Raw genomic sequence first — 23143 nt, forward strand, 5'->3', positions numbered from 1 at the left:
GGGTTTACAAAGCTGCCCAACCTCTCTGAATCAATTTGCTTACTGTGAAGTGACACACTTCAACCTGATGCAATTTAAAGCCTAAAAAATGCAAAATCCTGTTCTATAATAAGGAAAATGAGACAAAACTTGTGTTTCAAATGATTTAATTACAACTTAATTCACAACCTACGACTGAGAATTAACAGCAAGGTCCTTAGGGATAATTTTTACAATGGAGGTGACCGCCTCCAAAAGATTTTCAAGCTCAATGCTGTTGCATAGAACGTTCTATAATATGGATAGATAGATATTTCATATCTGTGCTGTCCAATACAGTTGTCACTACCCACATGTCACTATTAAGCTCTTGCAATGTGTCTGGTTAGTGTGAATGAGGAACTCATTTTTTAAAACATATTTTTTATTGATTTTTAGAGAGAGAATAAGGGAGAAAGAGAGGGACATCTATTTGAGAGCACAACATCAATCGGTTACCTCCTGCATGTCCCCTCCTGGGGATCAAGCCCACAACTTGTGCGTGTGCCTGACCCAAAATCGAACCCACAACCTCTTGGTACACAGGACAATGCCCAACTGAATGAGCCACACTGGCCAGGGCAGAAACTACTTTTAAAAAATGTTAAGTAATTAAGTTTAAATAGAAATAATCACATGTGGTTCATTAGTGCTGTGTTAGCACAGATTCTAGACACTATTTCTTTCTTTTTTAAAAATATGTTTTTATTGATTTTTAGAGAGGGAGAGAAAGAGAAACATCAATGAGAGAGAACCACCAATCGGCTGTCTCCTGCATGCTCCCTACTGAAGATAAAGTCCAAAACTCAGACATATGCCCTGACTGGGAATCATACCTGATGACCTCTGGGTGTATGGGACAATGCTCAACCAAATGAGTCATAACGGCCAGAGCTAGCCTCTATTTCATAAAAACATTGATACTGTATGGAATTATGAAGCAACTGCTTGTTTAGTATCTTCTCAGCCACAGTTTAAAGAAACAAGTAGCATCTAGTTCACTCAGTTTTTATTCTTACTATTGTTTTTAGTATCTCTTTGTGACAAGGACTGTGGTAATGACTTGATATAGTATGTAATTTAAGATAGGACCCATGGCCCTGCCTACTAGGAATGGGTATTAGAGATCCTATGACAGTCATATGTGGCTTGATACAGGTAAGCACAGGGTGCTACTGGGATCCAGAGAAAGGCATTTACAGGGGGTAATAAATGGTCATCAAAGGAGACTTGATTTGGGGTGATGAACACAAAGTACAATATACAGACGATGTAATATAGAATTGTACCTCTGAAACGTATATAGTTTTATTTACTAATGTCATCCAATAAATTCAATTTAAAGAAAAAAGAAAGTCATTTACATCTGATTAAAAGGAAATGCTTCCAAAAAGAGGTGACATTTGGATTGAGTTTGAAAAATGAAAAGTAATGTGATACAATAACTAGAAAAACTTCCAGCATAAAACACTTGTCGTTTCTGGATAAACTAAAACAAGACAGTTTTAATAGAATAGCTATGTTTACAAGAAAAACTAACTTTTCAGCTTTTTGAAAAGGAATGGAAACTGACAACTAGATGAGTAAATATGTGCATCTGACACGGGACTACATGGAACCTGGAGGTGTTTACTCTCTGTGGTCTCAAGATTTGAGATTGATTTGGAATCTCCCCAGGACACTAGACAAGGTCATGGGACTACAATTGGAGACCTCCATAATGCCAGGGTCCTGGAGAAAAGGGCGGTAGCCCTGGTGAACGGTTGGACTAGCCACCAGGGAAGAGAGTCAACCAAGTTCTATCTCTAAGGCAGTGATTCTAAAATATTAGCATCCCTTAGGGTTCTGGCAAACAAATAAATGCACAGCAAATGGGACAAAACACAAGGACGCCATGGCCACAGCCCACAGAATAATTAAATCAGAATCTCTGTTGGCATCCATCTTTATTTAAAGCTCCGCAGGTAATTCCAATGTGCTGCCAACTTTGAAAACCACTGCTGGAGGTGATCCGTCCTCTCTGAACCTAAATATCACTCAAAATTGGGATTTAAATTTATTTTGATGCCTTGAACAGATAATCATAATCAGAACTGCTAGCAAGAATAGCTTTACCTAAATTGTTGATACTCCTGGGGCTCCTGACAAAAGCACCCTGAAGGGATATTCTCACAGATTAGGATGCAAGAAATCCCCTACAAATAAAAGGAACTCTCCCAAAGTTGGACTAAAAAACAAAAGCAACAAACACACAAAAAGCCTTAATAAGAAATTCACAATGAATAATAGTCAGTGATATAGGGCAAAATTCGAAATACAAGATATCAAGAAAGTTGAATGATCATTTAAAAAATATAAAGTTACCTTTGATAATAATTAAAACCATATAAAGTACAGAGAACTATAGGGATGGTCAAACATTATTGAAGGTTTATTTTGTGCCAGGCTTTGCCTGCATTCTATTGGCTTGGTGTTACACGTAGTGTGAAAGGTAAAAACAACAAATAAAACTAGAGAATGTGTGTATGAAGGAACTTTTCTTATTGACTTTTATTTTAAGTTTTGAGGCAGAACATGGCTTATCATTGCATTGTTGCTAGGATAACTTTCCTAATGCATATTTAACAGATAATTTTCATGGTATTTCAGAGAGAAGAGAAAACTTAATTAGAACGTATTTTTATATCCTTTTGGTTTTGGTTCTGTTTCTCTGGAGAACCCTAATACATATGGAAATTGCATATTGGCTCCAATTCTTTGCTGTTTTCTATATGCACATTAACTTATATTTGACTTCACACTCTGTCCTATTAAATGTGGAATGAATTTCTCACTCCATAAATTTGAACTTGGTCTTGTGACTTGCTTTGATTGACCATGAGCTCTTAACATATTAACTCTCTAACAGAGGCATAAAAACGTGCTTGTGTCCTAGCTGGTTTGGCTCAATAGATAGAGCATCAGCCTGTGGACTAAAGGTTCCCGGGTTCGATTCCAGTCAAGGGCACATGCCCGGGTGGCAGGCTCGATCCCCAGTGGGGGGCTTGCAGGAGGTAGCCAATCAATGATTCTCTCTCATCATTAATGTTTCTATCTCGCTCTCCCTCTCCCTTCCTCTCTGAAATCTATAAAAAAATATATTTAAAGAAATGAAACACACATACACACAAACACACACACACAAAACAAAACAAAAAAAAAACACACGTTCTTTCACAGGGCTGGTGTGGCTCAGTTGATTATCATTCCATGAACCAAGAGGTCTCTGGTTAGATTCTCAGTCAGGGCACATGCTTGGGTTTTGGGCTTGATCCCCAGTAGGGGGAGTGCAGGATGTTTCTATCTATCCCTCTCCCTTCCTCTCTCTCTCTCTAAAAAATCAATAAAAACATTAAACAATAAATAAATCCGATGACTTCATTCTTAAAAACAAAGACAAAACAAACAAACAAAAAAAAAACACCCACACAAAATAAAACAACAATAGTGCTGGCTTCACTGGCTCTGCTGCCCTGTGTCTCTACCATCTTCACCAGAAGGATATATTCTGACCAGCTCAAGGAACATTGTAGAGATGGAGTAGAGTTGAGCCAGATCATTTAAGCCAGTGGTTCTCAACCTTTCTAATGCCACGACCTTTAATACAGTTCCTCATGTTGTGGTGACCCCCAACCATAAAATTATTTTCGTTGCTACTTCATAACTGTAATTTTGCTACTGTTATGAATCGTAATGTAAATATCTGTGTTTTCCGATGGTCTTAGGTGACCCTGCTAGCGGTTCTCAACCTGTGGGTCGCGACTGTAGAGCCTAAGACCATCAGAAAACACAGATATTTAGATTACGATTCATTAACAGTAGCAAAATTACAGTTATGATGTAGCAACGAAAATAATTTTATGGTTGGGGGTCACCACAACATGAGGAACTGTATTAAAGGGTCGCGGCATTAGAAAGGTTGAGAACCACTGAAGCCATAGTGTGGATGACAGAATTATTGATGAAGAAAATGATGAAAAGAGGATCAGGGCCTGTTATATATGTCATCCACATGAATATTAAAGTCCTACTGATTTTGTCTGGGGGTTGGGAAAATGATCAGACTCTCTTGCAAAGATATGCAAGTCTTAGATAAGACAAAAGTGAAATGCATACTATGTCAAGGCTCAGAAAATAAATTTTTGCTTTAATATTTTCAAATGTTAAGTTTCAATTAAAAAGTACATAGTTCATAAAATGATTAAAGTAATCCTGAATTAGTAAATTATGCTAGCAATATAGTAAATAAAATTTAAAGAAAGTAAACTTGCATCTTCATCTTTGAGACAACCCAGGGAACTTGATTAATGTTAAATTAACATTAGTATTAACATTTTTTTTAATTTTATATATCAAGCAAGATTCAATGCTGAGTGTATTCCTGTCCCTAGAATACTTCAGAAAACAGAATAATAGATGCATGGTTTGTTATATTAGAGAATAAGTCAACTAAGAAATGTGAAGGAGATTTTGCATTCAACTCCAAATGTTCCTTATAAGAACAATGGGGCTAACATTCTTGTAATTTTTCACAACTGTTTATTCCCATTGCTGTGCATGACTTTCGTAGTAAATGTCAAGTTTCCTTGCCTTGACAGTAGGGTAAGAAGCCCAGTAAATTACTTTCTTTTTTTGTTTGTTTATATTGGGGTTTTCTGGCTAAATGTGATAAAATAAATCTTGACTCACTTCATGTTCTTCTTAGACAGAAAAAAAATAGAAGCATTAATGTTTATGCATACTTCTAGAATATTTATCACATCAGAAAAATGAAGAAGAAGACAAACTACTTGCTCTTTCCTGATAAAATGGATCCATATCAAGGAACCAAATGCACAGTATTTTACAGCTTTTTCTTCCCTTGACTGTCTTAGAAAGCTTGTTAGCCAATCAAACATTTTTCAATAAGTTCTTTTTTGTTTGTTTGTTTTAATCCTCACACGAGGATATGTTTTTATTGATTTTTAGAGAGAGAGAAACATCGATGTAAGGGAGAAACATGGATTGGCTGCCTCCCATGCACACCCTGACCAGGATGGAACCCACAACCTTTTGGTGTAATGGACAATGCTCCAACCAACTGAGCCACCTGACTGGAGCTCAATAAGTGCTTTAGATGTGCAAGCCACTGAGAACACAAAGATGCAAATTTAACGAACATGTGGGCATGTGTTACATATCAGACCCTATCTTCTATACTGTCCCACAAATATCTACTCCACATCGAAACCATAATTCCAGCATTCAGGAATTCACTGTCAGGTGCCCTGCAATCCAACAACAGCAACACACATGCCTCATATTATGACTAATAATATATCAAAATCTGAGCAAAATGTACAAGACACAGGGAGAGGGTGGCAAACCTCATCTGTCAGCAGATCTCAGAAGGTCTTCAAGGGGATGGGATTCATTAGCCTGAAAAAAGACAAAGGAACTGCTTGAACAATAGTATGAGGATGAATAGACAAAGGAGTTATAAAGCCAGGAAGCAGGGAGTTTAGGCTTTCAAAGAAGGAGAATGCGGCCTGCAATAGAAATAACTAAATGAAAAAGCCTCTTGCTGATCATTTCAGATTTCAGCAGAGTTTCTCTAATTGCAAAGTACCATAGAACATTGACATATTGTACTCTATACCTGGATTTAAAAAAGAAATTACAACAGCATTACATATTCTATGAAGGTTAGAATTTATAGGTGAGAAAAGAAGTTAAATATGCATATTAAACACATATATAATCATCTTAAGTTGCAATGATTTAAGATAATTATTTTAGACATATAAGGGCATATTTTTTCATGTATTGTTCTATGTAGATATTGGGTATATTTATGAACAATAATAAAAATGGATTATATTTTCCCCCAAATTCTTAGTGTGTTTTTAAAAAACGTAACAATATATTTTAAACATATCTCTCCATCTATATTATTTTAAAGAGCATGTTTTATATGAAATACTTATGCAATCCTTATTGTTGAACTGTTATATATGTTATACATGTTGAACTGTCATATATGTCATCCACTTGTTATACCTTAAAAAATAATTTCTCTCCCATAAATTCTTAGCTGTCTAGTTTTTGGGTCAGAGGATACTTTTTAAAATATGTTTATGTGAGAGGATCCAAGATGGCGGCGTAGGTAAACAACTAAACTGCTGCCTCGCACAACAATTTCAAAACTACAACTAAAAGACAAAACGTCTATCACCCAGAACCACGGGAAAGCTGGCTGAGTGGAAGTTCTACAACTAGAAGGAAAGAGCAAACAGCATTGAGGGGTGCACAAGCGCGGAAAAGCTGAGGTACGGAGACGCGCGAATCGGGAGCACTGCTGTTTTCAACCCGAAGGGAGATAAGCTCCCGATTACTCCGAACTCCAGTTTCTCGGGAGACGCGGGGGACCCAAACTCCTACGGGGAGAAGCTGGACTATCTGCCGTGGGGTCGGAAAGTGAGGGAGGCTTGCTTGCAGGGCTGCGCGCAGGAATAATTGTTTACTGTGCTGGGGCTCGGGACGCAGGGACACGGTCAGAGACGCAGAGCCCACTAACTGGCAGCCATCGCTGTTTGCCACGCCCTAGCCTAGTAACACCCTGAGACCCCGCCCTGCACAACCTACAAACCCACCCAAGCTCCAAGCAGCGGCTTTAGCATATGAATGGTCTGCCGTATTGCAGCTTAACATAGCAAACTTGCAGCCCGGGTCAGACAGCTCCAAAACCTCCAAACCCCAAGCAAAGAGGAGAAAACTGTAGTTCTCACTGTAGCACCTGCTGGGTGGCCTCAGACAATAGCTGACCTGCACCCCATTGGAGATCCAGAAGCCAGTGTACCTAGTGGTCAGAGTGAGACACCAGATTTCAACTCCTCATATCCATAAGTGACACATTCAAGAGGCAGACTCAGTGAGCACCAAAGCCCCACTGAAACGAGTCCTGCACCATAAGCGTGTCTCCAGTGCAGCAGTTCTTCCATTATAGACACAGCGGGTCCTCACAGCCAATTGGCCTGGAGGTCAATTCCTCCCAGAGTACCAACAGCAATCAAGGCTTAACTACACCAAGACTTTGCACTCAGCCCACAAAGGGGTGTACCAAAGGCGTCCACCTCAAGTGACTGGGGAGGCTGAGCTACTGGCCCCTATAGGTCACCTACCACACAAAGCCACTCCATCAACACAAGGAAGCAGCAAAATGCGGAGACCAGGAAACATGTCACGAATGAGAGAAATGGAAGAAAGCAAACTACTGAACGACACAGAGTTCAGAACCACATTTATAAGGTTACTCAAGAATCTTCTAAAAACCGCTGAGGAACTTAGTGAGACCTTTAAGGATCTTAACGAGAATACCAAAAAAATGGAAAAGGACCAGTCAGAAATTAAGCATACACTGTCTGAAATAAAGAATATACAGAAACTCAACTGTAGATCAATGTACCCCAAGAATCAAACCAAAGATCTGAAATATGAGGAAACAAAAAACACCCAACCAGAAAAACAAAAAGAAAAAATCCAAAAATATGAAGATAGTGTAAGGAGCCTCTGGGACAACTTTAAGCGTACCAACATCCGAATTTTTGGGGTGCCAGAAGAAGAGAGAGAGCAAAATATTGAAAACATATTAGAAGCAATAATGACAGAAAACTTTCCCTACCTGGTGAAAGAAATAGACTTACAAGTTCAGGAAGCACACAGAACCCCATACAAGAGGAATCCAAAGAGGACCACACCAAGACACAACATAATTAAAATGCCAAGGGCAAAAGACAAAGAGAGAATCTTGAAAGCAGCAAGAGAAAAACAGTTAGTTACCTACAAGGGAGCACCCATACGACTGCCAGCTGATTTCTCGGCAGAAACTATGCAGGCCAGAAGGGAGTGGCAAGAAATATTCAAAGTGATGAACAGCAAAACCTACAACCAAGATTACTCTACCCAGCAAAGCTATCATTCAGAGTTGAAGGTCAGATAAAGAGCTTCACAGACAAGAAAAAGCTAAAGGAGTTCATCACCACCAAACCAGGATTACATGAAATGCTGAAGGGTGTTCTTTAAGAAAAGAAAGAAGAAGAAAAAGGTAAAGATAAAAATTATGAACAATAAAGTGACATCAAATACATACCTACCAACAAGTGAATCTAAAAATCAAGTGAATAAAAAATATGAAGAACAGAATGGACTGGTGAATATAATAGAATCAGGGACATAGAAAGGGAGTGGACTGACAATTCTCAGGGGGGAGGGGGTGTGAGGGGTGCAGGAAGAGATTGGACAAAAATCTTACACCTATGGATGAAGACAGTGGTGGGGGGTAAGGGCATGGGGTGGGGTGGGGAATCAGGTATAGGGAAGCTATGGGGGGAAAAAAGAGGAACACCTGTAATAATCTGAACAATAAAGATTTATTTAAAAAATAAAAAAATAAAAATATTTAAAAATAAAGTGCATAGGAAACAAAATAAAATAAAATAAAATAAAATAAAATATGTTTATGCATTTTAGTAATTTTCCTATTGTGTTGTTTTATAAATACAAATATGATGCATAATGCTCATTGAAGCTGCATGTGTTTTCTTAAACTTCAACCCAGAAATATATAAAATGAGACACTGAAGAACTGTCATCCTACAACACATTCTCTCACTGTCTTTCTTTTCACCCCAACTCCACTACTTGTACTATTGTTTAAGTATTTGGTGTGTACTTTTGCAATCCTTCATGGTTGATTCCATGTATATGTAGTATTTATTTACCTCATATGTATATATTATAAAAATACTAATAATTGGCCCTAGCTAGTTTGACTCAATGGTTAGAGTGTTGGCCAGTGGACTGAAGGGTCTCAGGTTCCCAGTTGCAGGCTCCATTCCTGGCCCAGGTCAGGGCACCCATGGGAGGCAACCAATCAATGTCTCTTTCTCTCTTTTCTTTCTTTCTTCCTTTCTTTCTTTCTTTCTCTCTCTCTCTCTCTCTCTCTCTCTCTCTCTCTCTCTCTCTTTCTCTCTCTCTCTCTTTCCTCCCATATCTTCCCTTCCTTACACTTTCTTTAAAATCAGTGGAAAAATATCATTGGGTGAGAATTAAAAATCCTATCTAATAAAAGTGTAATATGCAAATTGTCACTCCAAGACACAAGATGGCCTCCCCCATGTGGTCAAAGATGGTTGCCCCCATGTGGACACAAGATGGCCACCACAAGATGGCCTGCAGGGGAGGGAAGTTGTGGGCAGTTAGGGGTAACTAGGCCAGCAGAGGAGGGCAGTAGGGGGTGACCAGGCCAGCAAGGCAGGGCAGTTGAGTGGGACCCAGGCCTGCATGGGAGGGCAGTTGGGGGGGGCCAGGCCTGCAGGGGAGCGCAGTTAAAGGTGACCAGACCAGCATGGGAGGGCAGTTAGGGGTGACCATGCAGGCAGGGGAGGGCAGTTGGGGGCAATCGGGCTGGCCAGGGAGTAGTTAGGTGTCGATCAGGCTGGCAGGGGAGTGGTTAGGGGGTGATCAGGCTGGCAGGCAGAAGTGATTAGGGGCAATCAGGCAGAGGCAGGCGAGCAGTTGGGGGCCAGCAGTCCTGGATTGTGAGAAGGATGTCCAACCACCATTTAGGCCCGATCCCACAGGGATCGGGCCTAAATGGGCGGTCAGACATCCCTCAAGGGGTCCCAGATTGGAGAGGGTGCAGGCTGGGCTGAGGGACATCCCCCCCTCTGTGCACGAATTTCATGCACTGGTCCTCTAGTATATCTATATTAATAATTGTAAATATTGTCTTTCAAATAATTTAGATCATAGGCATCTTTAATACCAGGATATAAAAGTTTGATTCTTTTTAACTGAGTGGCAATATTGCATGTTATAGATTGGCCCAGTTTCACTAACTCCAACCCTGGTTCAAGTAATTAGAAAGAAATTTACTTTAGGAGAAACTAGAAAAACTATTTTCCAAAGCTTTTAGATTTATATCTGATTATATAGTAGATACATTTTCACTGTTTTAGTTAAGTACAGAAATGATTAAAAGTTATTAAAAATATAAAAAATAGTCCCAGAGTAGCTGGCTATATTGATTTATTATATGTTTCAAAATAGTAATAATGTGAAGAATTAAATATACTTAAGGTGAAAAAATAACATGACAAGATGACAAGGCGTTTTAATCATGGTCTCTCTGAGGAAGTGCCCCTAACACACACACACGTGGTCTATGATTTCTGTAGGTGCAGTGAGATTTGAAGAGACATTAACAATAAGAAATAAAAGACTGAGCCACAGTATTAAAGGCACTTTCACATACAAGGATTTGAAAGACTATAATTCTGTAGAACTGCCTTCTTGTTAGCAAATAATCTTTTCTCATCTAATTCTTAATTTCTTTATCTATAAAATTGGAATAAGAGTAGTAATATTTGTTCTGTCTTGCAGACTGTTGTGAAGTTAGACTGTTTAAGAAGTTGCATTTTAACTCATATGTAAGCCAAAGGATCATCCAGGTATAAGACCTTGCATTGAAAGTTGCTATATGTGTTCATGTGTAATAATTACACATGTATAATTATTAAATGATATAGATTGTAGCAATACCTGCAGTACATTAAGAAATGGTCACCTAAGACTTTTTAGGGCAGGCTTTTTATGAGACATTCTGTCCCAATGTTATGTGAAATACAAAGTTATGTAAAATCTATGTATCACTTTTTTGTTGTAGTTTTTGGTTTCTATATCATAGTCATTTCAGCTATTGAAAAATCTAAGTATTTAGAGGGTATTATGTAATCGTATAATCAAGTTTTCATATGGCCAGTTGAGAAATATTAGTAGCCTGGCCAATGTTGCTCAGTGGTTGAGCATTGACCAATGAACCAGGAGGTCATGGTCCAATTCCTGGTCAAGGCACAGGCCAGATTCAGCGTGATCCCCAGTAGAGGGCAGGGCGTGCACAAGGCAGCCAAGGTTGATTCCCTCTCATCATGGATGTTTCTATCCCTCTCACCCCCTCTCCCTTCCTCTATGAAATAAATAAAAATATATTTTAAAAAAAGAAATATTAGTAACACATTAAATTTCTCAACTCCAAAACTTTGTGTTCCCAGGTAGACAAAGACATCTATGGGCCATTTATAAGCTTTTAGTAGGTGGAGATATGATTTTCAAATCATGACATTTTCTTTTTTGAGTTTGTTTCTGTTTTATTTGTATTTTTATTTTCTTTTTGAAATCTCCACAAAGTGCAACTTGCTAATTTACCCATTAAAAGCCAAGGGTAAAATTTGTATATTTGGCCCTAACCAGTTTAGCTCAGTGACTAGAGTGTCGGCCTGCCCCGGCCCGCGGGGCAGCAACGAGGGCACGCAGGAACCACCTAAGAGAATGAAACAAACAAGGAACGCGAAGAACGGAGGCAAGACAAGGTTCCTGATCAAGCCTCGTTTTTTTATTCGAGTGTTGCGGTATATAAGCACTCAGGAGGGGAGGGGTAGGATAAGGAGTTGCCATGGGATGATTGGTTGGGGACTGGGTATCTGTCCTAGCTGATTGGTTATTCTGATGTGGGGTGTTCTTCTGGCCCTTGGGGCGCGGGCTTTCTTTGTCCTTGCTCTTTGTCCTTGCTCAATCAGGAAGTAGGGCTGACCAGGAAGTAAGACCGAACTGCTTTCATGGCTCCCGGCATCGGCCTGCAGACTGAAGGGTCTTGGGTTTGATTCCAGTCAAGGGCATGTACTTTGGTTACAGGCTTGATCCCCAGCATTAGTTGGAGGCAACCAATCAATGTGTCTCTCTCACATCAATGTTTCTCTGTCTTTCCCCCTCCCTTCCACTTTTTCTAAAATATCAATAAAAAAAATATCCTCTGGTGAGGATTAACACAGAAAAAATATATATATTTGATGTTTTCCACTCCCCTGAAATATAAATAATTTTGAAAATATTTCTTGTTTATTCAAAGGAACAGAGGGTTTTATAAATCATATTTGGTTCTTCTTGCTAAATCAGATTTGCAACAAAGCCAAGTTTTATTCTCACTATCATCATTTTTACTTTTAGATTAAATGTGTATATTCTCTTTAATAAACAGTCCTTACATACCTGGAAGTATTTGGCATAAATTCCAATAAACATGAAGTCAAAATGCAGAATAGACTATCACAGAAAAACTGACTAACAGTACAGAGGTAGCATTTAGCAGATACATATTTATTGTTCAAAGAAATTAGAATAATAAATAAAAACAGTGACTGAGTGATATCAACAGGAGGAACAACATTTCTATAAAGAATGAGAATAAATGAGAATAAGTCGCAAGGAGAACACTTGTAGTGCCTTAATTATAGAAGCAAATGTGTCAGGTCCAGTCTACAAAATCAGGTAAGTTAACATATTCAGCCCCAACTTGCCAAGATAGGCTAGCCTTTCAGTAGTTATCATCCACAAATTTTTGCTAAAGCAATAAAAAAACAAACATATTTAGTTGAACCCTGCGGGATCCATTATGTAGAAGGAGAAGGAGCTAAAACAGTGTTCAAGTCTGGAGAGCTAATGAGCACTCAGAGGAGCAGATTTCTATGGGGGAGTTGACCAGATTAATTCACTTATTGTGTATAATTTAGAAAATTTACACTAGAAGATTAATTACATGTTTCTCCTTTTGGAGACCCAACATAGGAGGATATTAATGCTCCTAAGAATTAATGTTTCCTCAACTACTCATGTAAAAGAATTTTATCAATGATCATGGCAGAGAAAAACAACTTAGAGATATACAGGACAACTTGCAGAATGAACATTAGACCCTACATTAAAAACAAGAGCCATCTGGAGAGCGTACAGAATTTTAAGTTCAGAAAAATAGCATAAATAAGCCACTGCCCAGGTCTACCTCTGTCCCCGATCATGTCACTTGATGTACATTCTCTGCACAGTGGTGCTTTCAGTCATGTTAATAGGATGATATGTTAAATGGTGGGTGAAAATTAAAGTATCTACTACCACTGTGATAACTATGTATGTTGTCAGGTGGGTACTGAAAATGTCAAGGGGAACATTTTGTATAAGTATATGATTGTCTAACCATTATGCTGTATACCCAAAACTGATACAAAATAATATTTAATGTAAACTGTAATTGGAAAATGAAACTTACAGTTCTTTTAAATTATGTATATAATAATAAAGATATTATTGCTAATAATAGTTCAAGCATTCATTCCTTAAAAGTACATTACTGATTTTAAATAACTCAGGGTAGATTTACATTACACACTTGCATTGGGATACTCCAATTTGGGTGAAAAAGCAAATATGGAGTTTTAACTCATCAGAAATTGGACCCAACTTTGAATAAGATCATTGAAAACTTAAAATACACTGGAACGGCAATGTTGAAATTTGCAGTGACACTGCCATGATTATTTCTCTCTCAGCCAGGCAGAATCCCTTACCATTCTTTGAAGTACTTTCATTCCCTAAACCTTTCCTTTGAGCTGAATATCCTTCTTTGTAATCTGTGTTAAATTTAATCATTTTTCCCTATATTTTCATGATTATAGAAAATCTTTCCACCACTCCTTATAGAGAATGAGTTCCTTCCCAAACATGTTAAAAATGCCTTATTATTGGCCTTACTACATTGGTATCATTATCATTTATTTTATTTATCTCTTATGGAGACTATAAGTCCATTGATTTTTTTAATCTTGCCTATTCATCTCCAGATTCACAAAGTTTAACACAGTGACTTTGTATGTTACCAGTAAGTAGAATAATATGTATTAAATGAAAAACAATTAGTTTTCTTGAAGAATCAACAAAACCAATATCTTAAAATAATTTTATATTGGATGCCATTATTGAGTGACTTTGCCAGTCACACCTGTAGAGAGTAGCAGATTGATTTTTTTTTTTTTAATTTTCTTTTTACTTTTGAGTCTTCTATTTTTTGAATGAATTTGTGAAGTGATAGTATATTTAGCTTGTGCAAAAATAAGAAACTGGCTGACAGGGCCAGTTTCTGTCTCTAGGTAACATTAGAGCAGAGGTCCCAGTCCACTGACAGCAATTAACAAGCTGACCCTGAAAGCTGACCTTGGTCAACAATGAGCCACCCTATCTACTCGTGTGCTTCAACATGTCAAAGCAAGGAATCTCAGGTCCGATTTTGATGACAACAGTTCTCTGACTTACAGAATTCTGCAGAATCTCTTCCCAGCCTCAATCATTTCAGAGTAGGCCTTCTGCCATTCCTGCTCTTCACAGAACGATGAGAAACTACAATAAGCAATGTAATAAAGTAAAATGTCATCTAACTAATATCAACATTAGTTTTGTGACATTTAATTTAGCCAGAAATGATCATTAATGTAAATTTAGCATGGGAAGTAGAAATTACATGTTTCCAAATGGGCACTGATAAAAACTAGTAATTTGTGTATATACTATTATTTTATTGCCCATGAATGAATGATAGAGATGCATGGAGGAGTTATGAATATTCTTGGAGGCATGAATTTAAAAACCTGCCCTGCCATCTATGGGGCCTTTAGTAGATGGCTTTGCCTCCATAATAGTAAATATTTTGTGGATTGGTTATAAAAGATTAAAAAAGATAATGTCCACAATAAGTACTGTTATTGAGTTTGATTCTACATATGCTTTTTTTAAAAGCACTAATATTTTTGTTTATTTTTTATTGAATTTATTGAGGTGACATCCTATCTAATAAAAGAGTAATATGCAAATTAACCCTCACTCTGCTACACCCACAAGCCACGCCCACCAGCCATTCCCACCAGACAAACAGGAGCGAATATGCAACTAAACCCAACCAAGATGGCTACCGCCACAGAGAGCAGGAGGGAGGCTTGGGTTTCCCCGGCAATGGAGGAAGCCAAGCTTTCTGCCTGCCCTTGCTGGCCTAGGCCTCCACTCAAGGCTACAAAGTTTCAATGATAGAAGATACATAAATCCAAAACAGAAATGGTGGCAGCCATGGAGCTGGAAAGAGCAGGAAGCTAGGGTTGCCCCTGGCGATGGAGGAAGCCAAGCTTTCCACACACTCTGGCTGGCCCAGGCCTCCGCTTAAGGCTACAAAGTTTCAATGATAGAAGATACATAAATTTCCCAAAAAATGGCTGCCACTATGGAGCAAGCAGAAGGCTTGGCTCTGCTCCAGGCTACAAAGTTTCAATTGTAGAAGATAAATAAACCCCAGATACCAGGGCCTCCGCTTGGGTCACCAGGGGGCGTGGCCGGCCTGCAAACCACCACAGGCCCCTCGTCCAGGCCACCCCACACCCCAAGGGAACCCCCACCCTGATCTGGGACACCCTTCAGGGCAAACCAGCTGATCCCCACCCATGCACCAGGCCTCTATCCTATCTAATAAAAGAGTAATATGCAGATTGACCATCACTCCAACACACAAGATGGCTGCCCCCATGTGGTCAAAGATCCTGCCCCCATGTGGACACAAGGTGGCCACCACAAGATGGCCAGCAGGGGAGGCCAGTTGGGAGGGACCAGGCCTGCAAGGGAGGGCAGTTGGGGGTGATCAAGCCTGCAGGGGAGGGCAGTTAGGGGTGACCAGGCCTGCAGAAGAGGGCAGTTGGGGGGGCCCAGGCCTACAGGGGAGAGTAGTTGGGGGGGACCAGGCCTGCAGGGGAGGGCAGTTATGGGTACCAAGCCTGCAGGGGAGGGCAGTTAGGGGCAAACAGGCTGGCAGGGGAACAGTTAGGCATCAATCAAGCTGTCAGAGGAGTGGTTAGGGGGTGATCAGGCTGGCAGGCAGAAGTGGTTAGGGGCAATCAGGAAGGCAGGCAGGAGAGCAGTTGGGAGCCAGCAGTCCTGGATTGTGAGAGGGATGTCCAACTGCCCGTTTAGGCCCGATCCCAGTCGGACATCCCTCAAGCGGTCCCAGATTGGAGAGGGTGCAGGCTGGGCTGAGGGTCACCCCCCTCCCGTGCACGAATTTCATGTACCAGGCCTCTAGTTGGTTAATAAAATTATATAGGTTTCAGGTGTACAACTGTATAATATATCATCTGTATATTGTATTGTGTGTTCACCATCTTAAGTCAAGTCTCCTTCCATCACCATTTATCCCTCCTATAATCTCTTCTGCCTCCCTCCACCGCCCTTTCCCTCTTGTAATCACCATACTGTTATCTGTGTCTATGACTTTTGGGTTTTGTTTTTATTTTGTTGGGGTTTTTTTGTTAGTTTGTTTGCTTAATCCCTACACCTTTTTCACCTGAAATCCCCCTCCCTTCTCACAGATATCAGTCTGTTCTCTACCTATGAGTCTGTTTCTATTTTGTTAGTTTATTTTGTTCATGGGATTTGACATGTGAGTGAGATCACATGGTACTTGTCTTTCTCTGACTGGTAAAGCACTAATTTTTATTGAATTTCTATTATACTGCAGGTAGTGAGCTAAGTTGCTTGCATTTACCATCTCATTTTATTCTCACAATATACTATTATTATTTCCTCTTTTCAAATATGTCACTGAAACTACGGATGTTTAGTGATTAGCTCAAGTTCTGAGCTAGGGAGTAATCAATATACTTTCTACTTTGAACATGAATTATCTGACTTTAAAACCTAGGTCTTTAACAACTCTAAGTATATAAGTATATTATACCTTTTTAAAATAATCAATTTATTGTGTCCTTCATTTTAATGGATAGGAAACTTGTAAGCAGATTTTCTTTTATCTATTAATAACTCATAAATTGCTTTTCTATTCCTGTCATCCCATTATTTTCTGTGTTTCTTTAAGACATCTCAAATTATATATAAATAAATAATGTAAGAATTTAAAATATTTAACCTATCAATATTTACTAATAGATTGTCCAAGGCACTGAGAAAATCTCATAAGAAGTCGACAGCAGTTTATTTTGTCAATACTCCTACAATAGAGTTAAATAAGTATGTATATCAATACAAGTAAGATTAATGCAAGAAATAAATAGAGGGGACTGTCTTAATGAAGAAGAAAAGACCCCCCAAAGAAGTAGTAGTTTACAATGCAAAGAGAGAAAATTGGGAAGAGGTATCCCACAGGGAAAAAAAAGGTCTTAAAAGATATCTATGCCTCTATAAAAGACCTTCACTTTATTTCCCCTTTTGGCAAATACATGAGAGCTAACTAAATCACACTGCCTGCATTTTCTGGCATATATTAGAATCACTTCAAATATCACATCTATCAATACCTAGTTATTCATATATGTAGGTGGAAGGATGTTGAGTGGTAGGAAAAAGGATATATGCATATGGATAGGTATTTATATAAAACTCATATTAGATAAGAAAATAAACAAAGGTATTATTCTCCTTTAAATAATTCCCATAACTGTGAGGATTTAATTACTTGTGTGCTCATTCAATGCCTGTACACTCCATGAAAGCAGAGAAGATATCTATTTTTTCATTTGTGTATTACGTCTAACAGTGTTTGTGACACATAGAAGTTACTTAATAAATGGATTTTCATTAGGAGAGTAGTGGAGTGTATAATCAAGCTAATGAACAAATGGAGTCTGGGAATGGAAAAGTGGACAAACCAAGCTTACTCACAGAAAAGAGTCCTAATTGGAGGGTAGTTATTTTAAAATATATTTTTATTGATTTCAGAGAGGAAGGGAGAGGGAGAGAAATAGAAACAATTGATCGGCTGCCTCCTGCACAACCCCCTACTGGGGACCAAGCCCACAACCTGGGCATGTACCCTTGACCAGAATCGAACCTGGGACCCTTCATTCTGCAGGCTGAAGCTCTATCCACTGAGCCAAACCAGCTAGGGCAGAGAGTGGTTTTTAAAAAGTGAGGTTGGGTGAAAACTAGATTTTTGTGATCTTGAGATCACAAAAGAAATTTTAATTTGATTTGGTAGAAATAAAAAGCAAGTAGACAGGATGATGAGAATACATGGAGAGATAAAATTGAAGATTATTAGCAATAATCAATTTGGTTTATCCCATTGATTACACTCTTTCTTTTTTCAAAAAGTGTTTTGGTAGTCTTAATTCATTTCTCCCTCATCTTGAGCAGAATAATATAATGGAAAAGTAAGGGGCTGGCCCTGGCCAGGTAGCTCAGTTGGTTAGAGCATCGCCCCAATATACCAAGGTTATGGTTTTGATCTCTGGTCAGGGCACATACAAGAATCAACCAGTGAATGCATAAATAAGTGGAACAACAAATTGACATGTGTTTGTACGTGTCTCTCTCTCTCTTTTTCTCTCTCTCTCTCATAGCTCTCTCTCCCACCCTTCTCTCCTTTCCTCACTCTCTCTAAAATCAAATTAATAAATTAAAAAAATTGGAAAAGTAAGGGGCTGAGAAGAGGCTTACCTGATTTGAGATAAGAAGACAAGGAGGAGAACAAGTGGTATAAAACAAGATGAGAAATCAGAAACTGATAGTCATAATGCCCACATTGTATTCACACTGCTACAGCTTAAATGGGGGAGTAGCCCACTGTGTCAAGGGTCACCAAGACCACCCTCAGGTTAGATGATCCACTAGAACAACTCTGAAGTTATTATGCTCATGTTTACTCTTTATGAGAGCAAAATAATGTAGATTTGGGTCAGCAAAGAGAGAGGTGCATGAGGCAGTCTGAAGGAAACTAGCTGCAAACTTTCAAGTGTCCCCTTCCAGTGAAGTCACGTGGAGTAAATTTCATTTCCCCCAGTAATGATGTACAACGACACACAGAAAAAGTGTTGCCAATCAGGAAACCTCGTCTTAAGCTTTATCCAGAGTCTTTATTGGAGGTCAGTTATATAGTCCTTCACCACCTTTGCGACTGAGTTCAGTTACTGAAGCTCCAGACCCTCCGATAACAAAGTTGTGTTCACCATAAATCACGTTAATATAAACTATTTGGAGAACTAGTGCAGTGTGGCTCAAGGCCTCAGGCATGCAGACACATCAAATGGAAAATTTCAGGAGCTCAGTTCCCAGGAGCCTGCCAAGGGCTAGCCCTGAAAACAGGCCTTTCCTGGGACTCTACATGGTTTGAGCAGAATTAACCCTTTCCTGTGCACCCACATTTTTAAAACTGCCAAAATGTTTATTAAACAGGATTGTTCGTGAAAACCAAAAGGTAGAAGAAGGTTTAAAGAGAAGACAGAAAAGGACCAATCTACTGGGAATAAGAACACAATGCTACAAAAAAAGCGTAGAATTTCAAAACATGGCATCTACTTTACAAATGAAAGGGGAAATTATTTAGCAAAATTCAGTTGACATTTTATTAAAATGACAATGCAAGGCACTTGATGAATACCTGCAAAGGCCTGCCCTTTTTTTTAAGTCTATTCTTGAATCATGAAAATGAATTATTAGTTATAAGGTATTAGCTCAGCTTCTATGGATGCTATATTTATGGCAGCCCAGGCCAATAGCAGAAGATGCATTGAGAAAACAAGCTGGCAAATATACCATTACCTTTAAACATTTTCTTGTCATTACAACCCACTAAGGGCCCCATGCATTTTAATATCAGCTTAGACTCCCTTCGGCTACTTCAGTTAATATTGAAATTCGTGGTCCAGTAGAAAACATCCAACTTTATTTGTTTAAAACATATGATTGTGGAAATATAGATGCATATGTCGTTTTGCTCAGTGAATGTCTAAAAGGGACCCTTAAATTATGGATTGACACTGATGTAGAAGCAAATGAAGTGAATTCTTCTTTAAGAAGTCTAAAGAATGTTGAAATTTAGAACATATTGGAGAATCTATGTATACAAAAAGCTAATATGCAAAGTGTTCCTTAGGGAGTTCGACCAGAAGACTAGGAGTTTGATCGCTCACTATGATGTGTGCTGACCAGCAGGGGGCGGCATGGAATGAAGGAAGGCCCGGGAAGGGAGGCCCCAGCTAGCAGCCGGAAGGCTCCGATTGGCCCTGACCGCTGGCCAGGCCTAAGGACCCTACCCGTGCATGAATTTTGTGTACCGGGCCTCTAGTAAAGTATAAAAGCAAATCCACATGGTCATCGAAATATATCAAGAGACAGCAACAATATTATGCCACTTACAAAATTCAATGATTATCCCCACAATCAATGCTCATACCTTACTGAGACTCTCTTTTGGAGGTGGACATGCCTTAAAGTCATATGCAGGCTGAATTAGAAACTGGTGAGCTGCACATGGATCAGGCTGTCTTTATCTTCAATTCATAGCCATTTATATTAAAATTGGTCTGACTAGAGAAAAGATGGTGTGTTTATCACACTCTTGCTCATGGTAACATTTTATAGAAATGCTAATTTTATGTAATGCTAATTACATACATTTTTTAATTACGTTACAAAAATAAGTTTTGCCCCATATCATTTCCACTGGGTTGGTATTATGCCTTCAATTGTCTTGTATTAATTCCACTGGCCTCTCCAGCTTTTACTTTTAGTTTTTATATTATTTCATAATTTGAATGTGAATTCATAAGAAGATATTCCTTAGTGCTAGTGGCTTTATTTCCAGTTTTACCTCTCTGGTTGTGAACATGACTGACAAGTAAAAAAATACTGTAACTATCAACATCTATTCCTAATTCATCTCATTAATTTAAAAAGTAAGTTAAGGGAAGGGTATTTACAGATCCTTGGCTCCAACTTGTCAAGCGAACTACTTTCTGTGAAGACTTTCACCAACCTGAGATTTCCCCAAAACATATTTTCTTTTATTTTTATTTGGCCTATAGAAAGGCAGGGTTTATGACGCTAATATAAAAGCAAATTTAAAAAACAAAATTAACAAACAAGAAAACATTTCCTTCAGTTTTTGATGTTAGAGCAAAATACAAGACAATTGAGGTCAGCTAACAGGAGGCCCCATGAAATAAGCCGTATAATTTTCTACTACTCTCCAGTTGCCCTGATAAGCTCAATATGTGATAGTGGAGAGGCCTCATTTGTGAAGAACACTTCAGAAAGAAGATCTTAGGGTGTTTATATAAAGTGAAATAATGAGTGAAAAGGGCCAATGATTTCACTCTCTGAATTAAACCAGACAATTTAAAAAAGTTTAATAATGTTTCAAGATGTGTGAAAATGTACCTAGTTATTATTCTAAACTTTGTTTTTAAAATATGCTTTTTTAATATTATTTTGCTATGCATGCACTGATTTAATAAAATTCTACTTTAATTAAAAATAAGGCAAAAGGAGGTTCGTTTTTACTTAAATATGACTATAACAAATGTGTGTATATTGTACATGTTACTGTAGAAATAAGGTGCTGTGGTCATTGTCTGCTGTCCCTGTATTGTCTACTTGAAGCCAAATGTCATTTCAGATAACTATCCTCATACAACTGCACCAACCACCACTATCATTTATTGAGCTATTACTATGCACTAGCACTTCAGAAAGTATTTTGCATGCACTGTTTCATTTACTACTTCTAAGAACAATCTGTAGAGAGCATAGTGTGCCTACTTTAAAGAAATTAGAATCCAGAAAAGCTAATAAAAGTGCCCAAAGTCATTGCCAAAGGTAAGTGACCAAAAAAAAAAAAAAAAAAAAATGGATACAAACCCAACTATGTTTCTGAAGTCTGCTCTCAACCATTGCACTGTCTCTTCTCATGCACTTTACTTGTGGCTATAATTTTATTATTGCTACTTCTGAGTCATAAGTTTCTGAAGCAGGAAGATGAATGAGGAGGTAACGAGAGTGTTCTTGTAGAGCAGATAAAGAGAGTGCGGTTCAGAGGACTCAAGCAGCAAACCCAGTGTTGTGCAGTGTGGGGTATTACCAAATTCCACTAGTCCCAGGTGCAGTGCCTCCACCATTCCTATCTCTGCCTGTATGCCATGCATCTCGAAAAATAAAAGCTTCATTTCAATGGGGTTTCCCATCTCCTTCCACCTTTTATCCCCGATTTAAAGCCAAAGCTCTATTTGCTGATAATTTTCATAAAATACTATGACAAATGGGGTGATGAAAAGACACATGCTTTGTGCTCAAATTAGGAACAAATTTAATTTAAAAAAATAATAACTGCTATGTTGGGGGAACACAACCACATTGTAGTAGAAGTGGTGAGAAAGGGACAATTAGAGGTGACATCGGAGATGATTCTCATAGACTCAGTTTTCTTTATGGAGAATAGAAGAGAAAGGAAATGTTAGTAAAGACAGAATGAGCAAGGTGTGAAACTCTTAGGGGCGTGGTATATGTATACAAACAATAGTTGGAACAATTTGCCAGGGAAAGCGTGTAAGAATTTGAAGGGGTCTAGTCAGAAATATGAAACTGGGATATCATTCTTTGGATAATAGCATTTTCCAGAGAACCTAAAGGATCCGCATCTTGTTGCCTCAGTGGATGGGAGCTGCAGAATATAAAAGCATCTCTCAGGTGAGAAAATATTCCAGGATGTTTCACAATATAGAACAATAAATTTTTCTCTGAATTCAGCAATTTTACAGAATAGTAAAAACAAAACAAAAAGGCAGCAGTTGCATATTGAATTGTTCACTTTGATAATTTCATAGAATTTGTGCTCAATGTGTGTTTGTTGAGCATAACCCAAGGAACATATTAAAAAAAATTGGATTGCTAAGAATACTTCATACATAATAAATAATTTCACCACAGTGATACATACATGTTATATACTTTCACCTGTTATTCAATCCATTAAGGCAAATGCACAAATAGAAGTATTATACAAAGGGAAAATGAAGGGGGTAGGAGTGAGAGAAAAATACTGGCATAATGGAAAAGAAAGAATGAGATTGGAAACAAAATCAATAATTAGGCATGACCTCGCCCACTAAGGCAAAACTAATGTAAAACATTGACATGTAACATAATGCATGTTTTCCAGGTCTGGCTTAAAATATTAGTGCCTAAAAGAAAATAAAAATGGGCATTAATTTGCTTTGCATAGCCAAAAAGTGTTTATATAATTAAAAATAGTAACATATGACATTCAAAAGAAATGTCACTTAAAAAAAAGGAGTGTTTCTCAAAAGATATGATTTAAATAGAACATTTAAACATTTTTAATCTATTTACTACTATGACATTGCTCCCTACTGCAGAGTTTTCCTGATATCAC

This window comes from Plecotus auritus (assembly GCF_963455305.1).
Source record: "Plecotus auritus genome assembly, chromosome: 8".
Classification (NCBI taxonomy): Eukaryota; Metazoa; Chordata; class Mammalia; order Chiroptera; family Vespertilionidae; genus Plecotus; species Plecotus auritus.